Source organism: Lonchura striata, chromosome Z, assembly GCF_050655825.1.
Source record: "Lonchura striata isolate lonStrDom1 chromosome Z, ASM5065582v1, whole genome shotgun sequence".
NCBI lineage: Eukaryota > Metazoa > Chordata > Aves > Passeriformes > Estrildidae > Lonchura > Lonchura striata.
Window position 1 is genome coordinate 66,093,493 of NC_140740.1, and position 26,327 is coordinate 66,119,819.

Below are 26,327 nucleotides of genomic sequence, written 5' to 3' on the forward strand. Positions count from 1 at the left end.
AACATTTAAAGTAGATTGGAGAAACGTCAGGAAATATAGCACGGAAATCAATTCCACATTAACAGGAAGATATAGTGGTTGATCTTTATCATCTTTGCATTCCACATCTTACAGCTTATTTCCAGCTCCAGGATATAGAAGTCTGAGGAGGTGAAAGGAGGCAGTTGTAGTTTCTGGGTAAATAAGTACTTCTGCTCCTTACAACAAGTAATCTTCTATATCGAAATGCCTGGAGCCTAAATAACAAGGTTTGCCCCTTCTTTCTCAGCAATGAGAAGAGGCAGATTGATCAAGTCAAGGCAGTGGCATTGGAGTGTCCTTCACATGCAAGATACACAGGTGTTACAACTATTGGAGGCAAAGTCTATAGTGAATCAAGGTGGTTCTGTATGTTTCTATTATGTATGTCCAAGGATGAAGGTAAGCCTTGCCATTTTTGTTAAGTCGGCCAGAGTGAGCCTGCTGATCACTGGGATCATTCAGTGATGTTTAAATGAGAAGCATGGCACACAGACAAATAGTGCAGCAGTCACACTGCTGTGTAATCTAACTCCAGAAATTTTGCAGTCAGCTTCCTTGAGATAGGAAAAGAGTGCACTGCATTTGTGCAGTTTGGGAAATGAGAATGCCATTCTAAAAATTGCTTCTGCTAACCATGTCTTCAGAAGACAATATGTACATCATCCTCAGCATTTGAATAAAACATTGAATCATAGGTCCTTAGTATAAAGAAGTTGAAAATCAAATGCAGAGGGTAGTGTGTGAACAACACAGGGCTAAAAACTGTTCTGCAAATACACACTCACATGCATATTCTGAACCATGGCAGCAGAAATTATGGCATAGCCTTTATTTTTTTCTGATAATTCAGCTATTTGAAACATTGTTAGTGCCCTCTTTCTCCATCATGTCATACAGGACAAGGAATGGGACAGGGTCCCAGCGGTTCTCAATTCATAGGCATACTATACAATTCAACAGGCCAGCTTTATAAAGGCATCCTGAATGAGGCCCTGTGCCTGCAAGGAAAATTTAATTGGATTTCTTTATAGCTTGCAACAATCCAATGAAAAATTATGTAAGAATAGTATGATTCAATTTCAGCATGCACTTGAATAATAATATTTTAAAAAGAAAAAATTCTTCATGCACACACAGGAAAAAAAAAAGGTAAAAATGAAAACAAGATAAACCAGCAGTTTTCAATCCAAACAGATTGCATGGCCTAACTTTATTCACAACAGCACAGACATTGTGTGTGTCATTGTCCCAATTCAGGTTATAAAAGCACAACTTATATACCATTCAATATGAATATATAAGCTTTCATAGATTCTGAATTTGACTTCTAGGAATAATAATGGAGTCTTTCATTTTGTCCTCATACTCTGAATCAAAGAAGAAATGAAAAGAAACGAAAAGAAATGAAAAGGAGGAAAAGGGGAAAGGGAAAGGGAAAGGGAAAGGGAAAGGGAAAGGGAAAGGGAAAGGGAAAGGGAAAGGGAAAGGGAAAGGGAAAGGAAGAAGAAAATAAAAAAAAGAAAAGAAAAGAGATTGCTTCACCAGCTATTAGATCCACCTCAAGGAATAATGAAAAATTTCAAGTTTTATAGATTTGCCCTACTTGGGTGTAACTTAAATATTTCTCAGCTTTTCATCATAGTTTACATATATTTTTCCCATTAAGTAGTAGCCAAATACAACCTTGGGATCTTTCAGTTTCCTGAGGATACATGGCAGGTGCTTGCAAGTGTGCTTCTGGGTGTGGTTGCGTAGTTGTATAGCACACATGCCTAACAATTGTACCTAATAGGCCAACAAGGAAGTTGGTGAAGGATCTAGAGAAGAAGTCATATGCAGAATGGATGAGGGAGCTTGGGTTGTTTAGCCTGGAAAAAAAAGAGGCTTGGGTGGTCCTCATCACACTCTACACCTGCCTGAAGGGAGGTTGTAGCAGGCTGGGTGTCAGCTGGTTCGCCCAGACAGCTGGCAACAGGACAAGGGGAAGTGGCTTCAGGCTTTATTGGGGGAGGCTCAGGTTGAACTTGAAAAATTTTTCCTCGGAATGGGTGGTTAAGCACTGAATGGTCTGCCCAGTGAGGTGGTGAAGTCACTGGCCCTGGAGGTGTTCAAGAAACAACTGGATGTAGCACATAGTATTAGGGTATCCTTGACAAGGTGGTGATTGGACAAAGATTGGATTCGATGATCACAAAGGTCTTTTCCAGCCTAAATGGTTCTGTGATTCTAAATACTATGTTAAAAGTGGTACCTAAATTGACAGCTGTCTGTGGATTTATTTTATATCCAGATAGAGCAAATTACTAATCTCCTGGTAAATTCAAATGATTTTATTGTATTTAATGAAAAGTGAGCAAAGGACTCAAATTATAATCACAACTGCTACTTAACTTCACTTAAGTTTAAACTTGTCTGTCTTATATTCTAGTCTTCAGTGCACAACTGGTTTTGGACTGGTAATGTAAAAGTACTTTGCATCATTTTCAGTGACTTCAGCACACAAGGAGGGACCAAATGAGATTTATGATCCAGAAGAGAAAAAGGAAGCTTGAAACTGTAGCATGAACATCTTAGTTTTATGCTTCTGGTAAAATTATCATCGATCTCAATAAGAATTATATTGCTAATAAAGATTTATCATTAGTTTTTAAAAAGAAGGCTGTCTCTTATACATGACTGAGCTCTTTATTACAAATTACAGTTCAAAACCTAAAGCCTTTGAAATAAAATGTAATATCAAGTATGTAATATTGCAGGAAACAGTAAATTCTGTGATCAAGTACATAACATTGATGCACAAAACACATAGAGCAGTCAGTATTACAGCACATATCCATCACTTCTGCAGCTTTCTTATTAACATTCTTTATTTAAAAATTTCTTCTACAAAATTTTTTTAAAAACAGCATTCTTATCTAGCGGGTCTGGTATTTGACTTGCTTCAGATTGATGCCAGGGTGGTTTATGGCCTTATATTTATTGATACTTGAAAAAGGATTTCCTCAGACAGCCTGCTCCCACCTTTCAAGTACAGAGGCTGTCTTGAGGCTGACAAATTCCTCTAGTATGTTTTGACTGCTGATCTGAGGGTTCAAGCCCCAGAGGTGCCTATAACTGGCCTCATACTTTTGACATTTTCCCTGCCTAATATTTAATTTTATGCCCCTTCTGAGCCTTCACTTTGGAGGAACTATATGAAAATTATTATTCCTAAAAGAGTTAAGATTTCAGGAAAAATAGCAAGACTGAGCCACAGACCAGGTGGGATACACCGAGCTATTCACCACCCAAGCAGCTAAAAGGCTTCTAGTCTGGTGACTCAGCTGGTGGACCCAACATGGACCTGCTGTGGCTTATTTCACATTTAGCATTAACGTCCTTGCAATTGAGTGGGGGAGGGAAGGAAATTAGGCTTGTTGGCACAAAGTCATCCTGTCAAAAGGGAATTTCTGAATTGTTCTGGGGAGAAATCTAACCTGACTGCAGTGAACCTGCAGAGTGAGGCCAGTGAAGATGTCAGAGGGTTGAAGCACCTCTTCTATGAAGAGACTGACAGAGTTGGGAATGTTCAGCCTGGAGGAAAGAAGGCTCTAGAAAGACCTTAGAACAGCCTTCCAATACCTGAAGAGGTTCCACAAGAAAGCTGGACCTTTTGACAAGGGTGTACAGAGATAGGATAAGGGAGAATGGCTTTAAAGTGGAAGAGGGCAGGTTTTAATAAGATATGAGGAATAAATTCTTTATTTTGAGGGTAGTGAGTGAGGACTTGAACCATTTACCTTTAGAAGCTGTGGCTACTGCAGTTCCAGCAGTGTTCAAGGCCAGGTTGGATGTCAGGTTGAGTAACCTGCTCTAGTGAAAGGTATCCCTGCCCATGGCAGAGAGGCACCTTCCAACCCAAACAATTCTATGATTCTGTAAAAGGAAACTACAGCATTCAAAATGTGCAGGAAGAAATATGAAAATGTCTTTTACTGGAAACAGAAAAGGAGCACAAACAGGAAGTTCCCAAATTTTCAGAACTTTCCCTGGGAGAGTCTTTAAGAATAATGGAGAACGTAAAATTACTCTGGCATGTTAGTGGCATGCTGCTAAAACTTATATGTCTTCCCTAATTTAACACTTGTTGCCTTGAACACTTCTGGGGATGGGACATACACAACTACTCTGGGCAACATGTTCCAATGCCTCCTGTATTCCAGTGTGTTACTGTCCTGTAATGATTCAAACATATTCACATTTTTGAGAAAAATTCTTGTGGTCTGGAAAACTCAGCTAAGTGGTTTTTACATTCTCCAAGGTGCAGAATAATTTATTGAAGTATAAGGAGGTAAAGGTCAGTTAGCATTTAAACACTGATACTGCCCTGTGGAGGTGGATGAAAATTTTCCCATGGAATCTCATGGGTCAACACGGGGCCTTATGAAGCTCAGAACTTTCTAGCCTTAATCTTTATGAGTTTAGATTTTGATTTGTTAATACTTTTTGTTTAGAAAATAATGGACAAAATCATTTTTTTATTGATCTAATTCTATCTTTAGAAATATTTATCTGCAAGCAGGGATCTCTGATTATGTTGACATCCTTCTACACCAACCTTCCATCCACAGTATCACACTCAAAGTTGCTGTTTGTTATTTTGCTCAGAAGTTATCCTATATATTACCACATAAGCCCTTGCCCTCTGCTAGGGTTGTTGCATATGGGTTTCCATTTGTCTTTGTCTGGCATGGCACACACAGTTTGTTCGGAGGGTAGATGTGTAGGTTGATACTCTAATTTTTTTTCTGTTTAAATATTGTCATGAGAGCAAAGTATACAAAAACAATAGTCCGAATCTGGTAACTAGACAGATCTAGCTTGTACAAATAAAGCATTTACATATTAATTATAGTTGTGGAAGAATTCATTAACACCCCTATTTAAAAGCTGACACCTGCTATTGAAACTATGTTCATTTTTATGTTATTTTGATAAACATATATTTTACTATACTAATTTGCATTACATCAATATGCACATCGTCCCTAATCCTCATTCTTTAGATGCTTTAGACTAAGATACCTCAATTTAGATGAAATTCAAAAGAAATGGACAATAAACTTCACCCTCCATGAAGTTCTTTGACATTGTTTGTTATATATGTAACAGCAGAAATAAAGAGCAAATTGCCTTACAGATATATTTTTATTTACTTCAATAAGTGTTCTATGGGTTAAAACACAATTTTGAAGATACAGATTGCTCATGTCTTTAGAAATTTAGACCACAGAACCTTTATCCAGCAGTTATTTCTTTTCCTTTGTCAAAATATTAGTGTAGCTGGCTTTATGTTAGGCAAATATACTTCACCTGACATATATTTTAGACAGAACTGGTGATTAAAGACTACTGAGCTTTTTTATTTTGTTGCCCACACATTGAGCATTTGCTTTCTCTTCCTTGACACTTTCCCTTTTTGTTTCAGTAACAAGGCAGAAGTAGAATGGGAGTGGATGGAAGACCAGTGCTGAAAATTTGCAGCCCTTCCATTAAGTTCCATTGGATGGAAAACACCAGGAGCAGGGTGGGAGTGGGAAGGCTGGGGGAACTATTAGCTCCTCTAGGAAATGGAAATTCAGACACAAGTAGAGCTCAGACCATGCTTCCAAGTCAGTGTGCTTTGAGCAAACTGCAAAGATTTTCAGCAATTTCCCCCTTAGTTTCTGCTTAGTGCTCAATTGTCAGAGACTGAACAAAAACAAACACACAAACCTGTGGCTTCAAGAAGAAAGCTAGTAAATGTGTCTTGAGCATCACTCTGAGGATGTACAATACTAGTAACACCAAAGGTAACAACAAATCCTGAAATAGATAGAGCATATAGTGAAATTTATTCATATTAGGCACGTAGACAATAATGTATGAATAATTATACAATGCTAAAGTTGTCTTTCAGGGTAAATCACATCCATAGTGACTGAATTATCCCAAGACAGAGTAAGTCAGGTTGTGGTAGCTCCTGAAGCCTCCCTGGTAAACCACCTGAGAAAGCATTGGTTGCCATAAACCAGGGACTGTGTTGAAGTAGTGAAGCATTATTTTACTGCATTGAACAGTTTCCTGGCACTGTTAATTAAATTATGAAGATTCACTAATGATATCCATGCTAATAAAATCCATGCCTCAGGGTTTGATAAACCCTCAGAGCTGTTCAAATCATAGTAGTTCTGATATTGCCTCCTATTCAATCTACCTAGCAGTACATTGCTTCTCCTTTAAGGCTGAGAGAAGTAGTTACAGGAGACACCCTTTACTAAACTGTGAGATTTTGAGTCTGTTCAAAACCAAAGGTGAAGCTTACCAGTGATGGAAAAGAGGACAAGTACCAAGAGAACTACAGAGGCATTGCCAAAACATGCAGAAATGCAGATAGAAAAACAAAAGCTCCACTTAAAAATTGGCCAGAGATGTCAAAAACTATAAGAAAGGGTTCTTTGGGTACACAAGGTATGTAAACGACAAGCAGAAACAGAAAGAAAATATTGGCCTTCTCTTAGACATGAGAGGCGGAACTAGTCACTAACAAGACTGAAAAGGCAGAAGTTCTCAAAAGTTCCTTTAACAATGTCGTCACCAGCACAGTTGGGCCCCAGACCTTGGGAACCAAAACCCAGGTTGATAAAAACACAGACTCACCATCAGTTAAGGAGTGTTGGGATGTGAACTTTTACAGAAGCTTGGCCCCTATTAATTCATGGGGCCTCACCATATCCATGCAAGAGTGTTGGAGAGCTGGCTAGTGTCATTATGAGGCTGCTTTCCATGGTATTTGAGAAGTTGTGTAGCCTGGAACACATCCATAAGACAGGAAGAAATCTAATGCCATCCCTATCTGTAAGTGCTCAGAGGAGGACCTAGGAAATTATAGATCCATCAGTCTTACCTCATTCCCTGGAAAAGTTACATAATGAATCCTCCTGGGACCCATCACAATCAAAGGAATCACATGATTTGGAGGAAGCAAGCATGGATTCACTGAGTGCCTGCTATGACTAAGTAACCTGTTCAGCTGTGGACAGTCTCTACTCCTAAATTTCCAAGGCTTTTGATACGGTTTCGCACAACCTCTTGCTACAGAAACAGATCCACTGTTGTCTGGACAAGTGGTCCGTAAGATGAGCAACTGGCTGAAAGGAGGCACCCAGAGTGTGATGGTAAATGGCTCATTTTCCAACCAGCAACCTGGGACAGCTGAGGTTCTCCAGGAATTGGGCCCCACACTGTTTATTCATAAATTATGTAAAAGATGTGATCTATTCTACCCTGGTGAAGTTTGCTGAGGATATTAAAATAAGTGGGGGATAGATGCTGTGAAAGGGACTGCCACTCTGCAGGAAGACTTGGATAGTCTGGAAGTGTGAACCACATGAAATTCAAGTAGGTCAAGTGTGAAGTTATGCAAAACATAATAGAGGAGTGCAGCACAGGCCAGGATCCATCTTGTTGGGGAGCCGCTCCATAGAAAGGAACCTAGAGGTCCTGGTGGAGACCGAGCTCAGTATGAATGAGCAGTGTGCCGCTGCAGCAAAGAAAGACAGTGAAATCTTGGGATGCATCAACAAGAGTGTCACCAGCAGAGATTAAGAACTCACTGTTGCCAACACTTGTCAGGCCACGCCTGCAATACTGTGTTGATTTGTGATCTCTGTTATACAGAAAAGATATGGATAAGCTAGCTAGAGTCCAGAGAATGGCCACAAGGCTATCAGAGGACAGGAAAGCCTACCATGTCAGGAAAGACTTAGAGGAGCGCTTATCACCATGCTTTAGTATTTGAAGGGTGGCTATAAAGAAAATTACTACTTGCTTTTTGCAAGGAGTTGCATAGAAAAATGAGGGGCAGTGGGTTCAAGTCTCTCCTTGGGATATCCCAATTAGACATAAGAGGGAAAGTTTTCATAATGGGAACAGACACTGGCATAATGTCCCTAGCCCCGACATTGGAAAATTTTAAGGTATAGGTGGACGTGGATCTGGCCCATCTTGTCTGGACTGTGCTTTTGCCAATAAAATTGGACCAGGTGAGCCTTGAGGTTGCTTATAGCTGATGTTCTAGAAGCTTAGGATTCTATGGTTCATACCAAGTACAGTCTTATATAGTCTGGGGAAACGTCTGTCACCTCGCTTACAACATTGCACCAAGCACAGAAATGTGAGAGAAGTAGCTGAACTAGAGAAAGCTCTGTTCAAATGGGATGAGTCAATATACCATTTTGCTGTTGAGAAAGGGTTATGGCAATGGTCTTCTTCCTTTTTACATTTTCCCGGAAAGAGTCACACTCAGCTGTGTACTTTCTGTCAGCTCAGACACTCTCCAATGGGAGCTGGTACCAGATGTGAGCTTGGAGGATGAGCAACAGAAGAAGTCTAGACATCTCATTTGACAACAGTGGTAGGCTGTTATGATGGATGAGCATTTTGGTAAACTGAAGCCTGAAATACATTAAGGATTATCTCAGTCTTTACCTTAAACTGTATTCTTTGGAAAAAAAAATGTGAAATAAATACCAGCTCAAGAAAATATTTCATCCTTGTATAAGCCAGACAACACAACTGTGGTTATTTTAGCCTATTAGTTACCCATGTGTTACCCACACAGCAATTCAACCTTATTTCCATTATGCTGGCCCACCACAAGAGATAAAACACATCTATAGTGTATATATAGAGAAACAAAAGGGAAATACCAGTTGTCTAAATTATAGGTATTATAAACATTTTATCTGGTGGATTTAACTGAGAAAGTGAGATACATAACAAAGGATTTCACAATACTGGCAACTTGAGCTGCATTGACTAAAGTCAACTGCTTGTGCTAGAATAAACTGGCAGAAAGCAGCCAGAACCAGAATTCCTGGTAACAAGAGGGCTCGTTTTGCTAGCCTAGATCCAAGTGAATCAGTGGGGACATCTCAATTTACACTGAATAAAAGCAATTTAAAGGTAAGAGACTTTCTTGATGCTCAGACCAACTTTCCTGCTGCTCAGTTTAATGCTTCTGCCATTTTGCCATCTCTTACAAAACAAAACTCATTATAAGTTTTCTGGCTTGAGTTGCTCAGATTTTTTGTACTCTTACAGCATGGGTCTGGAAACTATTAATAGAGGAATGCTGATCAGCTCAAAACTGATTTATCTGGAAGAGAGCCTGAAAACTGTAGAGTTAATAAAATTTAGGGAGGAAGGGACTTAGAATAGTTTGCAGGCACCAAGTGACCAGAAGCAGGGCTTTTCTGATGCAAATTATGTGATCTAGACACTCAGTTTCCATTAAGATACTCTAAGATTTGGTCTCTCAAGGCCTTTTTGCTTATGAAGTCTCCATTCCCTTTGGCCTTCAAAGTCCTCTACAGGAGCTAGTAGCTGCTACCAATGTTGTCATCAGCCTCTTTTTAAAGAAATCTGAGTTGATTTTTGAAAGCTATTGTTAATAACCTTTAGGATGCTATGAAAAATGAAGCAATGGTTTCACAAACTCTTACACAGGAAACATCCTATAAGGTTTTCTTGACTAATTTGCCATTTTTACTTTCTGGAAAGTAAAAAATGTGTTGGCATGCTCTGGTCTTTCCAGTTCTCAAAAAGGCGAAGAATTCACCAAAAGATTGGCATCCATGGTGAGAAAAGGGTTCCTATCCTCCAGTCCTACATGGGCTAGGTGTGTTACTTTGAGCAGGGTGATGTCCACCTTTGTGCTCAGCAGTGCTCTGTCAGACTCCAGGAACTAACATAAGCAAAAAGGTATCTTTCCAGACTGAAATAAAAGTTAAAATCTTGTGCATGGCCACATGAATGATTATTTACTTCAATCAATCTATTATACATGGATTTCCATTCAGGATTTTAATGGAGAAATGTTTAATATTTCATATTAAACCCTCTTGTAGGTCGTGTTACAAAACTGATTCATCCTCTTGTTTAGCTCAAAGCTACACTAAGCCTCTCCCTAAGTGATTCCTTTACAAGTAAATCCATCACTTCCTAAATATAACTTTTTAAAGGTGCAGATCTTACCTGCTGCTAACATGTTTTAAAACATGTACCTTTTCTTTAATGAGAAACATCCCAAGTATCATACAGTCTCCAGTGGAGAACAAAATCCTTTTTTATTTTCTTACCTTTCTTGAGGTCAAGATAATTGTAATAGAGAGCACACACTTCGCAGCAGCTGTAACTACTGGAATCACTATAGGAAGCAAGCAAGTATCTAAGGGTTGGCTTTTTCTTTTTTTAAGGTGTACTGGAATAGTAGAAAAAAATGTGTGATCCAGTCAGTGGAGTCTTTATAAGCTGTAGATCACTGTGGTAAGGGTGTGACTGAGAGACAAAGGGCACTCCAAGAGAGGAGCAGTGTTTCTCTGCATTTGCTTCCTTCTAGTGAAAGGGAAATGGAGAAGATGGCTCCTCCTCCTCACCTTCTAGTTTAGCTTCTCCCTTGTGGGGTGGCTGGGAATAGATAATTACTGCAACATCCCCAGATGTAAGTATTCTCACAGAAGTAATTCCATGTCATGCATCTTATGTTCTAGGACAAAAGATCATATCCCATTTGGTATATATCCCTGACAGTAGAAAGTGACAATCTTGAAGCCAGATTCTTTTTAAATGGCTAGAGAAGATAGGGCAAAAAAGGTATGCTGGCTTATAACAAATATGTAATTTTTGGGTATCAAAGATATCTACATCCCAGGTAGAAAGCTGAATCTTTGTTACTCAGACCTCCTAGATTGTAACTTCAGGCCCTTAATTGCTGCTCAGAATTGGATTATACTTGGGGTCTCTGTTAGTTTTGATAACTTACCTTTTTTTATTTTGTCAGCTTATGTGATGAATACCAGTTCAGTATTTTATAAACCTGTGTTCAGGCAATAAGGTGCCTTTAGTGTGATGATAGATATTTCAAAATCTTTTCTCAGAAATGGATGCAGAATTTGTAAAGCTGTTTTGGGCCTGTTATCAAGAAGTAAGAATTGACGTTGTGTGTTTTCTTTTAAACAGAGACCTCTTTCTTTCCTCTAGTTGTCTTCTGACTTCCAAGCTGGAGAAGTCAGCAAACTTCACTTTCAGGGCTACTGGATACCTTTGTCATCATATGAAATCAGGCCCTGTTTATGCCTTTTATATGCCACTATAATTTATATATCAATGACTTTTTAAAGAAAAGTTGCAAAATAGCAAGGTAATCTCATAATTCCTCAGAGAAGTATACATAACCCATTTGTTTTCTCACAAAACCAAATAGAATTAACGGGCATTGTGCAGCCGCAGTCCCTGGAAAACATCAACACTCTGACAGTTTCTTCCAGTTAACTGTTCTGAACATAACAGTTTCTTCCAGTCATCTAATCAGAAATTAAATGTCTACAAGCCAGAGCACAGAATCCCTTAATCTCATTTACGGAGCAATTTTGCGTCAGGACATCAGTATTTAGACTAATATTGTCCTATGATTTTTTCCTAATCTAGCAATTTCAAAATGATGGGCTAGGATAGGATAATAGTAGTATTTTTGGCAATTGCTGTCAGCTAAAGACCATTCCTAATTTGTATTTCATTCTTTTATATTACCAAAAGAGGAAGGATATATCTATCTATATCAAAACATTACCAGTAGGTGCCTGTCTGTTACAGGTGTTGTTCTTTGTTATCATGTAATATTGTATTTTAGCAAAACAGTACATATCTGTAATCATGTGTACACACTGAGTTAATATATAGGGAACCGTATCTTGAAAACAAATATGTATTTAAAAATAATACAGTACTTTGGTTCTGTCAAACTGCTTGACAAATTTTGACTCTTCAGTTTCACTTTTTGTATCAGCACAAACCAAAATGGATGCATATGAAAGCACTAATGAAAAGTGAGGTGAAATTTAATGACACACACTTGTCTAACACTCTTGTATAATAAAACTTACTTCCCAGGGGAAAAAAACATGTAGAATTAAATTCTCCACAACAAATTGTTTTCAAGAATCTGAGTAGTGAAACAGAGGGAAAATTCCTGCTTTCTTTGGAGACATAAAAAGAAGGAAAATATATACTAAATTGTCATAATAGTCCTCAGCATTATCATCAGAGAGAAAGATTCCTGTTTCATTTTTTTCACTCAATAGGAACTTGAAGAACTGAAAGTATATAGGATTGGGTCCCATGCTTTCAGGGCCACTGTTGTGGGATTTATATATGGTCCTTCACAAACAGAAGGATAATGTCTGAAGTTGCAAGGTATAAATGTTTAAGATATAGATAGGTAGTTTCCTAAAATGCTACAAAACTTTGAATAACTCACTGTAATATCCTATGAGCGTATTTTTTTTCTTAAGCACACTGATTTCTACACCCCAAATATAATTCATTACTGGATAGACACATGTGACTGACTCCTCATGTGCTAGGAGGAAACCTTGCAGAAGCAGAAATAGCGTCTGACAGCTGAGGCAGGAATGAACAAGAAAAAAAAACATCTCTGTTGTGAGTGGCAGCTCTTAAACTTCTTTTTTTTCCTTTTTTGTTTTCTTTTTTTTTCTGATTTTTTTGTTTCTTTGACTTCTGGTCTACTATGGTAAGTATGTGTTATTCCCATTTTTGGTTGTTCTTGCAGCATCTTAAGGGTGTTACTTTCGTACAATCAGTTTTCCTGTGCTGTACTAATGGGTGTCAACTGTGTGTTTTCCTAAGGAGTGGTTGTCATTGATCAAATTTATCTTTATAGCTACAGTTTGGTTGTTCATTTGGTGGCTGTTGCCATCAGTTTTTCAAAAGAATCTACCTCTTCTAGCAGAATAAAATTAGAAGAAGGCATTTATTTTCAAATGAAGAAAGCTGAAGCGATACAGACTAGCCCAAAAGAACTTGAAGTGCACTTAATGAACTTGGGCCAGCCATTTTGTGTCTTAGCCTACCAATCACTGAATTATTCTGTTCTGTCTTGACTGTTTAAATATTCTAAGTTTTAATATAGAACTGTGAATGGAAAAATGATATATCCCTGGATATGTATACATTTTTATGGAGAAATGAGTGCGTGTGCAAGTGCATGTACGTGTGCATTGTAAAACTAAGTTGGTTTGGCAATTTCAGACTCTTTCCCTTACAGATAGAAATTATCCAACTAACAGTGAAATATATAAATTATATATATTACAGTCAATATACTGCTTTAACTGTTAAGAATTACTCAAAGTGTATGCAAAAATAGAGGGCCTTTTTTTCCAAATATTGTTTACTTGAAGTGAACTTGAGAGGAAAAATGGCTAAAAAAGTGGACATGGGCTCTTTCAAAAGGGACAGAATTATTAGAGGAAGGTTAGGAATGTGAATTTGCTTTTCTACAGAAATTCCAAATAATCTTTGTTGTGAGAAACAACACTAACATCACACTGTCATTTACTGATAGATCAAGCTATAGGGGGAGTCTGTCTTATTAAAATATTATTATTAAAATATTCCCTACAGGTTCAGTGAATAGAGACATTTCCTTAAGGAAATACCTGTGGAAACATGGCCAGTAGGTCTCTGTATCACGCCGCATTAGGAAAATTTAACAGACTAGCAGTTTAGAACATAAAAATTAGGCATCTTCCCATCTGGATTGCATCCTATTCTAAGAGTTGCTAAATACTTAAGAAACTTCTGTGATATGTCTACAGAAGCCTGCCTCATTATTTCTCAGTTCTTCTCTGCTGTTACTGTCAGATTGAAACATTACTAGTTACAAAATTATCCCAACTTAAGATCTAGTAGTACGATAAAATGCCCATCAAAAAATCCCTTAATACAAAAAAAAACTTGTATCAAAAAGGAAAATATAGTTATTGTTATCACATCTGTCAAAGGAATTACCCTGTTTCACTCAAACTCTTTTGCACTAGTTCTTGTAATAAAGGATCTAAAGCATGACTCCAGGAAGAGATCAACTTGTTAACAGAACACCATATATTGACTGTTCAAAAAGTCTGTATATTCAGCAAATCTCCATTGTAAGACACTCTCTGCTATTGTAAGAACAGTAGTTCCTGTGGCGAGTATTTGACTCCAGTCTGAACTGTATCTTTTGCACTACAAAACTTCAAAGACAGCCACTTCAGAGAAATGAAATGGAAATGCTTTTCCTTTAACTCGGTGCTTCACTGTTTAATGAAGAGTTCTGTGTTTAAAAGGCCAATGGAGCTACAGCAACAGAAAGTAAGGATAACAGAGTAGAGTTGGTCCAGACAATGCTTAAGAATAGCAAGTTCATCTTGGTGATATTGAAAACATAATCTAATCTGTACATAAATTAGGACAGGTTCAAGATCTTAATCACTTGTGTCATTGTAAAAGTTGTGCAGCTGTGCTGAAGGCAAAAATTTTGGGGGACTGCTTGACACTAGATTTATGCCTGGTCTTTCAGCATCTGTAGAGTTTTTCTAAAACTACAGAAGAAAAATAAGAGTTTGGTTTACTCCTCCCAGACCTCATCTTTCTCTGCAATAGGAAGTATTGAGGATTAGCTAAATTTAATTTGCTCTGGCTCAAAGGTCAGAAACAGCAGGCATTTGCTGGGCATTTGACCTTTAACTTGTCACTTTCTAATAAAAAATACAGGAAACATAAGGAGGACACTAATGTAGAAGCTGTAAAGTGTTGGCTCATCCTTTTTATACATGCATTTAATGTTCTTGTTCTTCAGTCTTACCTCTCCCACAAGACAACTACTGTTACTATACAGACACAATCAATTGATGTGTGCTGATTGTGATGGTAACATGAAATTGGCTCCATTAGAATGCTCTGGTTAAAAACAGATGAAACTCTACACCCTTTGTCAGCAAAAGTTTGTCTGGGGCAAACATAACAATCCTTTTTACAAAATGGATGTTCCAAAGTTAGAGGTAGAATATGATTCTGTCCTTGCTTATCTTTCTTTTACAATGCACCAAGGTTAGTGAACAGCTTAGAAGAGGAATCAGTATGATAGCTGGTGTTTGTGTGTATGTGTGAGTACATACATATAAATACACATGTCCTGATTAACATAAGATTTCTTATTATTCTTGATCTTGATTAAACAAAATTTTACAGTTATGAAAAACATTGTAATTTTGCCCAGAAATCCATCTAATAGAAATAGCTCCTTTGGAATTTGGTTGGTAAATCTTCAGGTTTACTCTCTTTTCAGCAAACAGGATCTGATTATCATAATTAAATAAACCAATGTAACCTAATGTGATTACAAAACCACTTACATATAGCATGGTGTGTAGGACATAGGATGTCAAGGTTCTAGTCTCCAGCAGTCTTAGAAAAATATCTTTGCCATATGAACATATTTTTCTGTTGTAAATATATTTTTAAATATCAAATATTGAGACAATGTTTACTGATGTGTGTGTGTGCAACCTGTAAATCAGAGCAGTTTAAACTAGCAGAGCTATACTAACTAGCCCCCACTGGTAATCAAGAACCAATTCTTTTAATACCAAAGATCCTGCGCAGAGTGCACGTATCACTGGGAGAAAAAAGATTGGACCAAACATGACTGCTGTAAGTGAAGATAGCTGTGCTGATTTCATTGGAGCTCTGCCAGCATGTACCACCTAAGGGTTTAGTAAAATAGTTTCAGGCAAAGAAGGTACATTCCTTTCAGAGGATTAATTATGTTTTATATGCATTTACTGGGTACTTTTTGGGTAAGCTGGCTAAATTATAAAAAGCAGGTAATAAAAAGAAAAAAGTAACCTGAATTTGTAGGTGGTCCATTTTATTGGACTAAAAATAAAAGGCAAGCATTTGCAAATCATAGTGTCTTCCTTAAGAGCAAGAGAGGAGGGCAAGTTGGGGCAGCAGAAATGAAAGCTTGGTTCTGATTCAGGCTTCATAATTATATTCTGAGACAGAGATCAAAGCAGGAGCTGAGCAGGAAATGGCAAAGAGAAAGTCAGGTGCAAATATCACACCCTTCTCTGACGCCATCAGGAGCCAAAATTTGGAAGCCAGTCTAGCATGGTGAATGCGTGTGTTTGTTTAAAATAATTGCCTTGACTGAAGTTCATTATTGTTTTCTTCTGACTGCATTAGGTGGGAGCTACTGCCAGAATGTTTTTGGTGGTACAGGTAGCAAGTGTAATACAGCTGCCATTATTAACACTTGACAAAAAATCCTGGAGTCTTAATTCAGCTTCTAATCAGGCTTTCCCAGTTAAAGTGCTTCTGAAATGGAAAAAGTGGACTTAAAGTCAATGAAGACCTACTCCCATCTTCCATAATACCCTAGTGGAAAAATAAAACACTATCCAGAGATTTCAGGAGAATGATTCACAGTGAAGCAGCAGGATGCTGTTTTTGTTTTTTTTTTTTCCATTTTTTTTCCCCTACTCCTACTTTGCATAGAATGTCAGATGAAGAAGCATTTTTTGGCAAGACAATAGTGAAGTGGATCAGTCTGCACAGCCACAATTTTCTGTCAAAAGAACATTCTGCATGTAGGTTGACCCTCCAGATGAGCATCAATGTAAAGTTTGCTAACTATCCCAGTCCTTATTTTATCCAAAACTGTTTGTTTCATGGCATCTCTGCCCTACCAACTGCACTAAGTGGACATGTGTAATTAACTGATTCAACCAGGGAAGATTAAATTGCAGTTATTGTCTTTGCAGCTAATGGAAATGCAGCAAAAATCTGTTTAAATAATATATAATATGATATATTTATTATACATATAAATATATATAATTCAGACACACAAATTGGAACTCGGTTTTATTTTCGTTGGTGTCACGAAATTCATTTGCTAATTTTTGGGTTGGGTTTGGGATAACAAGTCATTTGCTGGGAAGGAGTGAATAGCTGGCCCTGGAGGTAATATCTAATCTGCTTGGTTTTAATAGTTGCCTGCCTGGGGGAAAACCCCAGCTAGAGGGGCAGTCATATTCTACAGATTTAGCTAAGCCTCAACCCAGTTTCTTCCTGTTATGCTTTCCCTCTTGAAAGCAGTCATCTTAAACTCTTTGTAGAGGTGCACAAGGGGATTAGAGCAATCTCTAAGATCTCTGTGCATACAGCACAATGTACTTATTATAGAATAATAATGGAGGAACTGCTACAAAGAAAAGGCTAAGATGTATGATAAAACAAGGAGGCTCAGGCAAAATGGGGAAGTCTGATAGTGGGTACAAGTCAAGTATTTGAGAGGACAGGCAGTATTCAGCTTATAGAAGAGGTCAATTTTATAAACCAGCAGAACATTAGTAGCCACATTTTTTTTCATGCAAAGATTTTACTCTTTAGCTAACAAGAACATAAAACTTCCAGAGGTTTTTTTTGATGGCTTCTAGAGCAGGTTTCATTCCCCTCCCTCTTTCATGCACAGCCCAAACAAAGCTGTACAGCACAAACTCAGACCTTCAAGGTAATCTGGTCTTACTCACACAACAGAATTTGGTCAAACTTTCTTCTTTGCTTCACACAATTGCTCACAGTGGTTCCCGCAGTGTTTCTGAAATATTGCTCCTTGCTCAGTCTGTGCTTCATACTTCCCTTCCCTCCCCAGAACTTCCCTTCCCTCCCCTCCTCTCCACTCCCCTCCCCTCTTCTTGACAGGAGAGTCACCTGAAAGCTGTATCAGTTTGCCTCATCTTTCACCCACCCATGTGCCAGCTGAAGCTGTTTCTTGCTGGAAAGTCTCAGAAGAACCTGCAGTGTCCCGAGCAGTCAGCTCCCTCACACTTGTCTTTCTCTTCAGTGTAAAGATATCACAAATTGCAAAAGAAATAGTTGGTACAAGTTATGTCAAAATGAATGTTCCGTTTCATTTTAACTGCTTATCTTTTGGAATCAGAAATAGGTGTCTAACTATTCAGGTACCAATGACCAGAACTTTGGCATGCAGGGGACAGAATAAGATAAAAAAATGCTTTGTGTTCATTAACAAAACCACATTTTAAAACTATGTGCTGACTAAATGCTGGAAGTGAATGTGTTAAATCCTTACTGCCTGATCTGTCAAGATGTTTGAGTCCATTCTCCTTTCAGCTGACAAACTCCAGGCTACAGTTACAACTGTAGACAATTTTAAATTTCTTTCTTCCTTCCTGTTGCTTTAGGAGAAGACTTACCCCTTTCTAGGACACCGACATGAGTCAATTGGGATTTTTTTCCTATATAAGAAATATTCTTATATTTTTCAGTTTTCTAGACATCGAAATCACTCACATATCTAAATTTCACATTCCTAAAGGAAATTCTCAGCACATACAGCAGCATTATTTTCATCTTCTATTGGTGCACAATTAATTAAAAAAATGTAAAGAACTATAGAGAAATACAGTCCTGTAAAATTAAAAATCACAGTTATTGGAAGACATTATATATAGAAGGACATATTTTTCATAAGGTAGTAATTTCTGTGACTTGTCCTCACTAAAATAGGCTGAGTAACTTGTGTTATCCAGTGTTTTGTGTGGGAAGGCATCAGAATTTATTACTAATATTTTAATTAAATATTGCTTGCAATTAAATGTATGAAATCCTTTTATCATCTTCCTCTGTGTAGACTGTAGCAAGTTCAGTGCAGGCCAACTGTGTGAACTATTCTTGGGACCTAAAGACATCAAACAAACCCAAGACCCAGCTGGTGAAGGTGTCAATGGCAGTTGGGCCAGATATGCATTTATTTTCACAGACAACACTAAAGTTTTTTTGTAAACATTCGGACTAGCCATTTGGCAAGGATGGAGTTTGAATTGCATTGCTCAGTGGAAAAGGAAGGGAAAGGGTGGCTGGATCCTAGAAGATATTCAGAGATTGATTCCTAGTAGAAATTGCTTCAATTTGTAGGATTTCAGGATCAAATAAATTTTAATTCAAACCTTAAGTCTCTCAGAAGTGCATTCTTGCCAATCTTGCCAATCAAATCTGGGAATTTCACAGCTCTGGCTTTTATTCTCCATCCCACTTGGCTGTCACCAAGTGAGTAGATTTCTGCTCTTCACCTCACTCAAATGGTTTCTTATGATTTTTGGGGGGATTTTGGTTGGTTGGTTAATTGGTTTTGGGTCTTTGCTCTCTTCCAAGTAGATTATAGGATTATAACTTTCTCTGAGAAATTATCCATTTGAATCTCCTAGATAGGATTGCTTCTTTCCTTTTCAAGTTCATTGTGGCGTGGCTGAAGGGGGCAATATGTCTTGTCTTATACTTTTGAAGATGTTTTTTCTTGCTTTTTGTGGTTTTAGTCCTTCTTTCTCTCATTAATCAAAATTCCAAATGAGCCTTTTATTTTTGTCCTAAAACCTCTGTTTATCACCAAACTCTTTCAACCCATCATCATTAGCAAGGCATGCTATAGGCTAGGCATATCACAAGTGAAAAATACAAATTTTTTGCCCCAGAGATTTTGCATCCTGCAGTCCCTACATCACAGTCCTTTAATTTCCTCCAAATAGTGCATAGTCAAGGGGCTTGCCTGGGAAATAAGAACTCTCTGTGTGGAAGAAAAGGTGAAGAAAACATAGGCTTGCAGATCTTGAAGGACTCACCAGGCTTGGCCTACTGCATCCAAAAAAGACAAGGTTTGCCGTGAAAGGCGCTTAAAACATCCATTCCACATATCATCAGCAAAATACCACAATACATCACACTAAACTTCCAAGCTACCAAATGGACTAAAAATCAGATTTTGCCACAGGAAAGAAAATTGAAGGGATCAGAGGAACCACAGTCATGTAAATAGTGAGTACTTACCCTAACTAAACATTTAGTTGCTCTTACATTGCAGGCTACACTTGCCTTCTCCAGACATGAGTGGCAGATGGGGGAAAAAGTGTCTCTCAATTTAGGAAAACAAAAAGGAGTTAGGAAAAAAAATCTCCTATTCTAAAACTGTTAGCTCATGAGCCTGACGAGTCCAGCAGTGTACTTTGCTGGGAGAGGATGATGCCACTATAAGCAGCAGCACAACTCAGAATCAAAAGAAGTATTATCTTTTATTTGTCTGAGGTTCAGAGAGCTTCAAAAAGCTTCTGAGCTTTTTGATTTTATTTCACAGAATTATTTCATTCAAACCGCTCTTAGGTAGCTTCTTCTTAAGTTATTTCAGTTACATAGTATTTTTCAAAATGTGTTAAGAATCTAATGAAAACTTCAAATGTAAAGATAAATGCTACTGCTTAGAATATCAATCTGATTTCATGATCATGAAATAAAAATACTTCAAATGCTTTTTTTTTACAAAATAGCCCTTCGCATGAGGGGACATCTTTCTGCTGTGTGTGCTCACCTCTTAAAATGGCAACCACTGCTATGATTGCACACCTCCTCAGATTGTAGAAGAGAGATTTTATCTAGTTCCAAATTCCCAATGAGCTATTTCTAAACACACACACAGAAAACTTACATATTTGCATGACTTCTCTGCACACATGCTTAAAATAGTACAAAATTGGCCACTGTTCAGATGAGTCAAAATAAATTATAGGGCCAGCAATAAAATTATATTAATATGTCTAAATAGTGACTTCCCCCAAGTTCTGCAACTTGTGAGACCAGGCCAGCAGACCACCACCCATGTCCCTGATGCATGATCTGCTCATATCAAACTCTTCACTATGATGCTTGAAAGATTCCTGATCCCCAAGGAAAATAATAGATGGTCAGGAAACTGTGTGCTAAGTTCAGAAATTTTTTCAAATGTAGTGTACAATGCCTGAAAAGAAAGTGAACTTATTACTCACAGCTGCATTGCAGCATATTCAGAGATGAAGTTATTGGGGGCCCCCTCATATTTTCTTTGGCCTCCACACAAATTGTTGACATCATTTATTCATGGCCATTCATCTACTGTTGTTCTGAGCTTAAAGCTGTATATTAAAGATGGGGGAAGGTCTCATCAATCAGTGGGGCAGTTCCTCTGGGAACTCCTGTATATTTTCTATTGCCTGACAACTACAAAAATTAAATCCAGTAGTCATGGATACCTTCAAAATTTTCACTCAGTGAATTCAGGGCACTAAAAATTCAAATAAACAAATAAACAAACTCATAAGCTGAAAAAGAATTGCACTACACCTTCAAAGATATCTATGTTTTTTTGTATTACCTCACAGAATTGCAAATGACAAAGTGACTGAGGTTGGAAGGGACCTCTGCAGGTCATCTGGTCCAACCAACTTGCTCTAGCAAGGACAACTAGAGCTGGTTGCCCAGGCCGTGTCTCCAAGGATCCAGACTACACAACATCCCTGGGCACTTGTGTTTGAGTTGGTACTCCTAGAATACTAGGTTTTCTTAAATTTGGGCTATTAGGCTTCCATGGGTATTACTCCTAAAGCACAAGTACTCATGCTGACTTTCGTAATGCACCATGAAGAGAGAGTGAGAAGACAAGGATGGCAGCAGACACAAGGAGACAAAACATCTGAATTAATGTCTCTAACATTGATTCGCACAAGTTATTTAGAACAATTATGCAACCACTTTACAGAAAAGTCATGACAGATTGTTCCCAGCACAACTGTCCTCCTGGGTTGGTTGATGGTGCCAGGTAACAGAATGGTCCCCCCATTATCCAAGAGAAGGCAGTCAGAGAACTGCTGAGATGCTTGGATATTCATAAATCTATAGGACCAGATGGGATCCATCCCAGGGTGATGAGGGAGCTGGCAGATGAGCTTGTAAAGCCACTCTCCATCATTTACCAACAGTCCTGGCTCACTGGTGAGGTTCCAGAGGACTGGAAACTGGCCAATGTGACACCCATTCACAAAAAGGGTGTAAGAAGGATCCTAGTAATTATAGACCAGTCAGCCTGACCTCAGTACCTGGCAAGATAATGGAGCAATTTATACTGAGTGTCATCACACAGCACTTACAGGATGGCCAGGGTATCAGACCTAGCCAGCGTGGGTTTAGGAGGGGTAGGTCATGTTAGACCAATCTGATCTCCTTTTATGAACAAGTTACCTGCCTGGTGGATGCAGAAAAGGCTGTGGATGTTGTCTATTTGGACTTCAGCAAGGCCTTTGACACTGTCTCCCACAGCACACTGCTGGTGAAGCTGCAGCCCACGGCTGGGACAGGAGCACTCTGTGCTGGGTTCAGAACTGGCTGCATGGCCGGGCCAGAGAGTGCTGGTGAGCAGTGCTGCATCCAGCTGGGGCCAGGCACCAGTGGTGTCCCTCAGGCTCTGTGCTGGGACCAGCTCTGTTCAATGGCTTTATTGATGGCATGGATGAGGGGATTGAATCCTTCATTAGTAAATTTGCAGATGACACTAAGCTGGGAGTATGTGTCGATCTGTTGTAGGATGGCTCTGCGGAGAAACCTGGAATGGTTGGAAGGATGGGCAGAGTCTAAGAATATGAAGTTTAATAAGTCCAGGTGCCAAGTCCTGCATTTTGGCCACAATAACCCTCTGCAGTGTTATAGGCTGGGGACAGTGTGGCTGGACAGTGCCCAGGCAGAAAGGGACCTGGGGTTGCTGGTCAGCAGCCGACTGCACATGAGCCAGCAGTGTGCCCTGGTGGCCAAGAAGGCCAAGGACATCCTGGCCTGTGTCAGGAATAGTGTGGCCAGCAGGAGCAGTGAGGTCATTCTTCTCCTGAACTCGGCACTGGTGAGGCCACACCTAGAGTCCTATGCCCAGCTCTGGTCCCTCAGTTTGGGAAGGACATTGAGATGCTTGAGGATGTCCAGAGGAGGCAATGAGGCTGGAGAGAGGCTTGGAACACAAACCCTGTGAGGAACAGCTGAGGGAGCTGGGGGTATTTAGCCTGGAGAAAAGGAGACTAATAGATGACCTTATCACTCTCTACAACTTTCTGTAGGGTGGTTCTAGACAGGTGGGGGTTGGTCTCTTTCTCAAAGCAGCAGCTGACAGAACCAGAGGTCACAGTCTCAAGCTGCATCAAGGGAAATATACGTTAGATATTAGGAAAATTTTTTTTCATGCAAAGGGTGATAAAATACTGGAATTGTCTGCCTGGGAAGGTGGTGGACTCACCATCCCTGGATGTGTTTAAAAAAAGACTGCATGTGGCACTCAACGCCATGGTTTAGTTGAGGTGTCAGGGAATGGTTTGGACTCAATGATCTTGAAGGTCTCTTCCAACCTTGTGATTCTGTGATTCTGTGACTCAGAAGTGAGTTAAGCAACAGGCTACCATACAGCAGCTCACCTGTGATTATGAATTAAGTGCGTGAAGATCACTAAAGGTCTTAGCTTAGCTGGCTAAATTGCTATTTAGTTTAAAATTCAGCACAATGGTAACTCTGAACACTACAGTAATGTAAGTGGTTACTGTTCCTTTTCTGTGAGTATGCAGTATCATCCTTATGTAGATGAAGTTGCTTTTGATGTGGAGAACCGGGAAAAAGCTCACTTAGCAGAATTAGGCAGTGGCTGTGCTGTATTTCATACTATCATCCATTTAACTAGAACTGGGATTGCATGGAATTTTACATATTCAAACTTAAAGCATGGTAGAAATGCGTCACCAGTCTAACACAGTAGGTTTCAATCACACTGCAACAGCAAAAGAAATACAGCTCTTGCACTGTGCATTATCATTTCAAAAGGTACACATAAAAATCTTATCCCTTTTCCCTTTTGGTCAGACAAATTTTCTGAGATGTCACTTTTTGCAAGGCCTCTTTTTCATTGAAATGTACCCTTTTTCTAAGAGATATATAGTATATGTTTGCAGTAATTACAGAAAATCTTGTCCTTTTCATTTATGCCTGTGCAATCTAGTTTGACATCATGTCATAAAAGTTTATGTGTTGTGTTCTCTGAGCTCCTTACTAATATCCCTGGCATTCTCCCTGACTATCCAAAATCAATACCATTGCTCCTCTCTCAATAAAAAATGGAGCATTGAACAGGGTCCAAATGTGCTTACTGACAATTTCCAGCAATTAGATGCTGTGCTAACAAATGACCTTCCCATGGGGTGATAAAGTAGGACCAGAAGAATCACCAATGTCTTGCAAATAACTGGGACCTTTAAGAACTGGATTCAGTCTCTGTCCCTGTTTCTGTCTTTGGAAATCCACAGAAATATTGAAATCAAGACAGAGAGGCATTTATATTAGGAACCTTAGCAATCAATTTTTACTTGCAGATGGTGTATTGTAATCAATGTTAATTAACCAGACTCCTTTTCAGACCAGGCTACACTAGGAGACAACTGAGTACATTTTTGACCAAGACAACTAATTTTGCTGGCCTTCAGAAAAGGGTAGTGATGGCTTTGTGAGCCACACTAGAATACAAGAGTAGGGAAAACAAAATAAAGAGACTGTGAGTCCTTTATAGCAATATGCTTTGTATACCTTCAGAGATAGATTAAGCAGCAGCAAGTCACAGAAGCACAGAATATTCTGAGATAGAATCCTCAAGGACCATCAAGTCCAACTCTTAAGAAAACAACCCATACGGGGATTTGTGGAGGTGTCAGTGGGATAGTGCAGGGCTGATCCTGTAGCTTTTAAATTCAATCCTAGATGTGAAGGAAGAGCTACAGTTATTTCATTTTTTTCTTTTTCTTTTTCAAATGAACTGTGCAAAATAGATTTTTATTCTCAGGTCAAGTTCAAGAGAAAAAGAGCTGAATCAGAAGTGTCAGCCAAAATGTTACAATCTTCACAAATTTGTCTTGTGAATTTCATGCTATTCATAGAGCCTTATTTCTTTTAAGGTTGCAATTAGGAAAGCATTTTAAATTCTGTATTAAAAAAAAATTTCATTTTAACTGCTGCAGAAATTCCATGTATTTTCCAGAAACATAGAACCCTGAAAATTACTGTAAACCTTTTTATTTTTCTATTTTTAATAAAGAATGAGAGAACAGTAGGACAAGGGCTGCACAATGAACTCCTGGAAATTTAGCCAAGGCCTGAACATACAGGCTGAGTTATCTTCTGTTTTCCAGAAATTCTTGCTGCCAGATGGGTGGACACAGTCTTTTTGGTTCTTCAGAAAAACAAAGGGGCACATTTTCTAGTGCTGTCAGACTGTTGCTTCTCCTTAACACAAGACTCTAAAATTTTGCAGTGCAAGAAAAAGAAAATATACTGCAAACCAGAATTTATATACTCACCTGTATGCAAATCTTGTTGCACTGATCTGTGAGTTTTTTAAATGAATCTGTATTTTGAGGCATCTTTGACTGGAATGAAGATTGAGGCTTTCAGTTTTCTTTGAATGGCACAAGAATAAACTCCAGATACTACCAGAAAATACTATTATTCCTCAGGTTCAGCAGGGTTCTTGGTTGCAAAATCACTCTGACAGGATCCTTTTCAGTTTCGTGTTTGTTCTCTGGAAGCCATCAGAATACAGTTTCTAAACAGTTCTTCTAAGTGCAGCAGTGACACATTGGCATTATTACTGGTATGAGAAAACTTGGTCTGAGAGAAAGCAAAAACATTAATACAATATGCTGTACTACATGTTTCTTTACACAGTTATCACAGGCAAGTTGCTCAGTGACTGTTCCTCTGCTCCTTTTATGTGTAGTTATTAAAACAGTAGTTCCTTCTATCTGTCCTCTCTTTTGTCACTTGACATGTAGTCTTGCAGAAAACAATACCTTCTTTATGGATTTGCTTAGCAAGGAAAAGGGTACAGAGAAGGAGATGCCTTGACTCAACAGGGGTTTGCATGAATTGCTCAAATGTAGACGATATTATCAGCTAGGGGAAAAAAATTAAATAATGTTGACTAGTCTGTGAAGTCTTATAAAACACAGAATTTCTTTCTCATACTTCAGATATTTAGATGTATTTTTTTTTTCTAAGAAGCATAAGGAGTATAGTGTACATATACCAGGAGTGTCATTTAGTCCAGTTTTTTTACAGTCCTGGCATGACACTACTGTGAGAAAAAGGTACTCTCTGTTTAATCCTACTAATACAGGAGGTAGCAGTACATGCTTTATGCAGTGTGGCTACTCAAACACATGGAATGATCCAGTAGAGAATTCAGTTCTGCAGCAACAACAGCAAATTTAGATTGCCTTCTAGTGCAAGATCTGGAAGCCATTCCTGCTTCAAAAGAAGGGGGGAAAAGCCAGCCCCACACATAGAAAACCCACACCAAAAAAACACACGACCTAATTTTCTAAGAACATATTTGTTGAAAATAATCCTCACATTTACCACTCCAAGTATTCCTTGTAGCGTGTATAAAGAAATAAAGCTTCCTTTTCTCTTTCTCTTTAAATCTTGACTGAGACTGTGAACTGTAAGGTGTGGTAAAATATATGTGGTAACCCAGAACC

At 38.6% G+C, this 26,327-nt stretch overlaps 1 long non-coding RNA gene across 2 annotated transcripts in view; it reads right to left on the minus strand.

The window, feature by feature from the left end:
* Positions 1 to 25,884, minus strand: part of LOC146763872 (uncharacterized) — a 65,101-nt gene extending 39,217 nt beyond the window's left edge. For both annotated transcript variants that reach the window (XR_014951139.1, XR_014951138.1), the window contains exon 1: positions 25,146 to 25,884. This is a non-coding gene — a long non-coding RNA (uncharacterized LOC146763872). The remainder of the gene's footprint in view (positions 1 to 25,145) is intronic.
* Between the last annotated feature and the right edge of the window lie 443 nt (positions 25,885 to 26,327).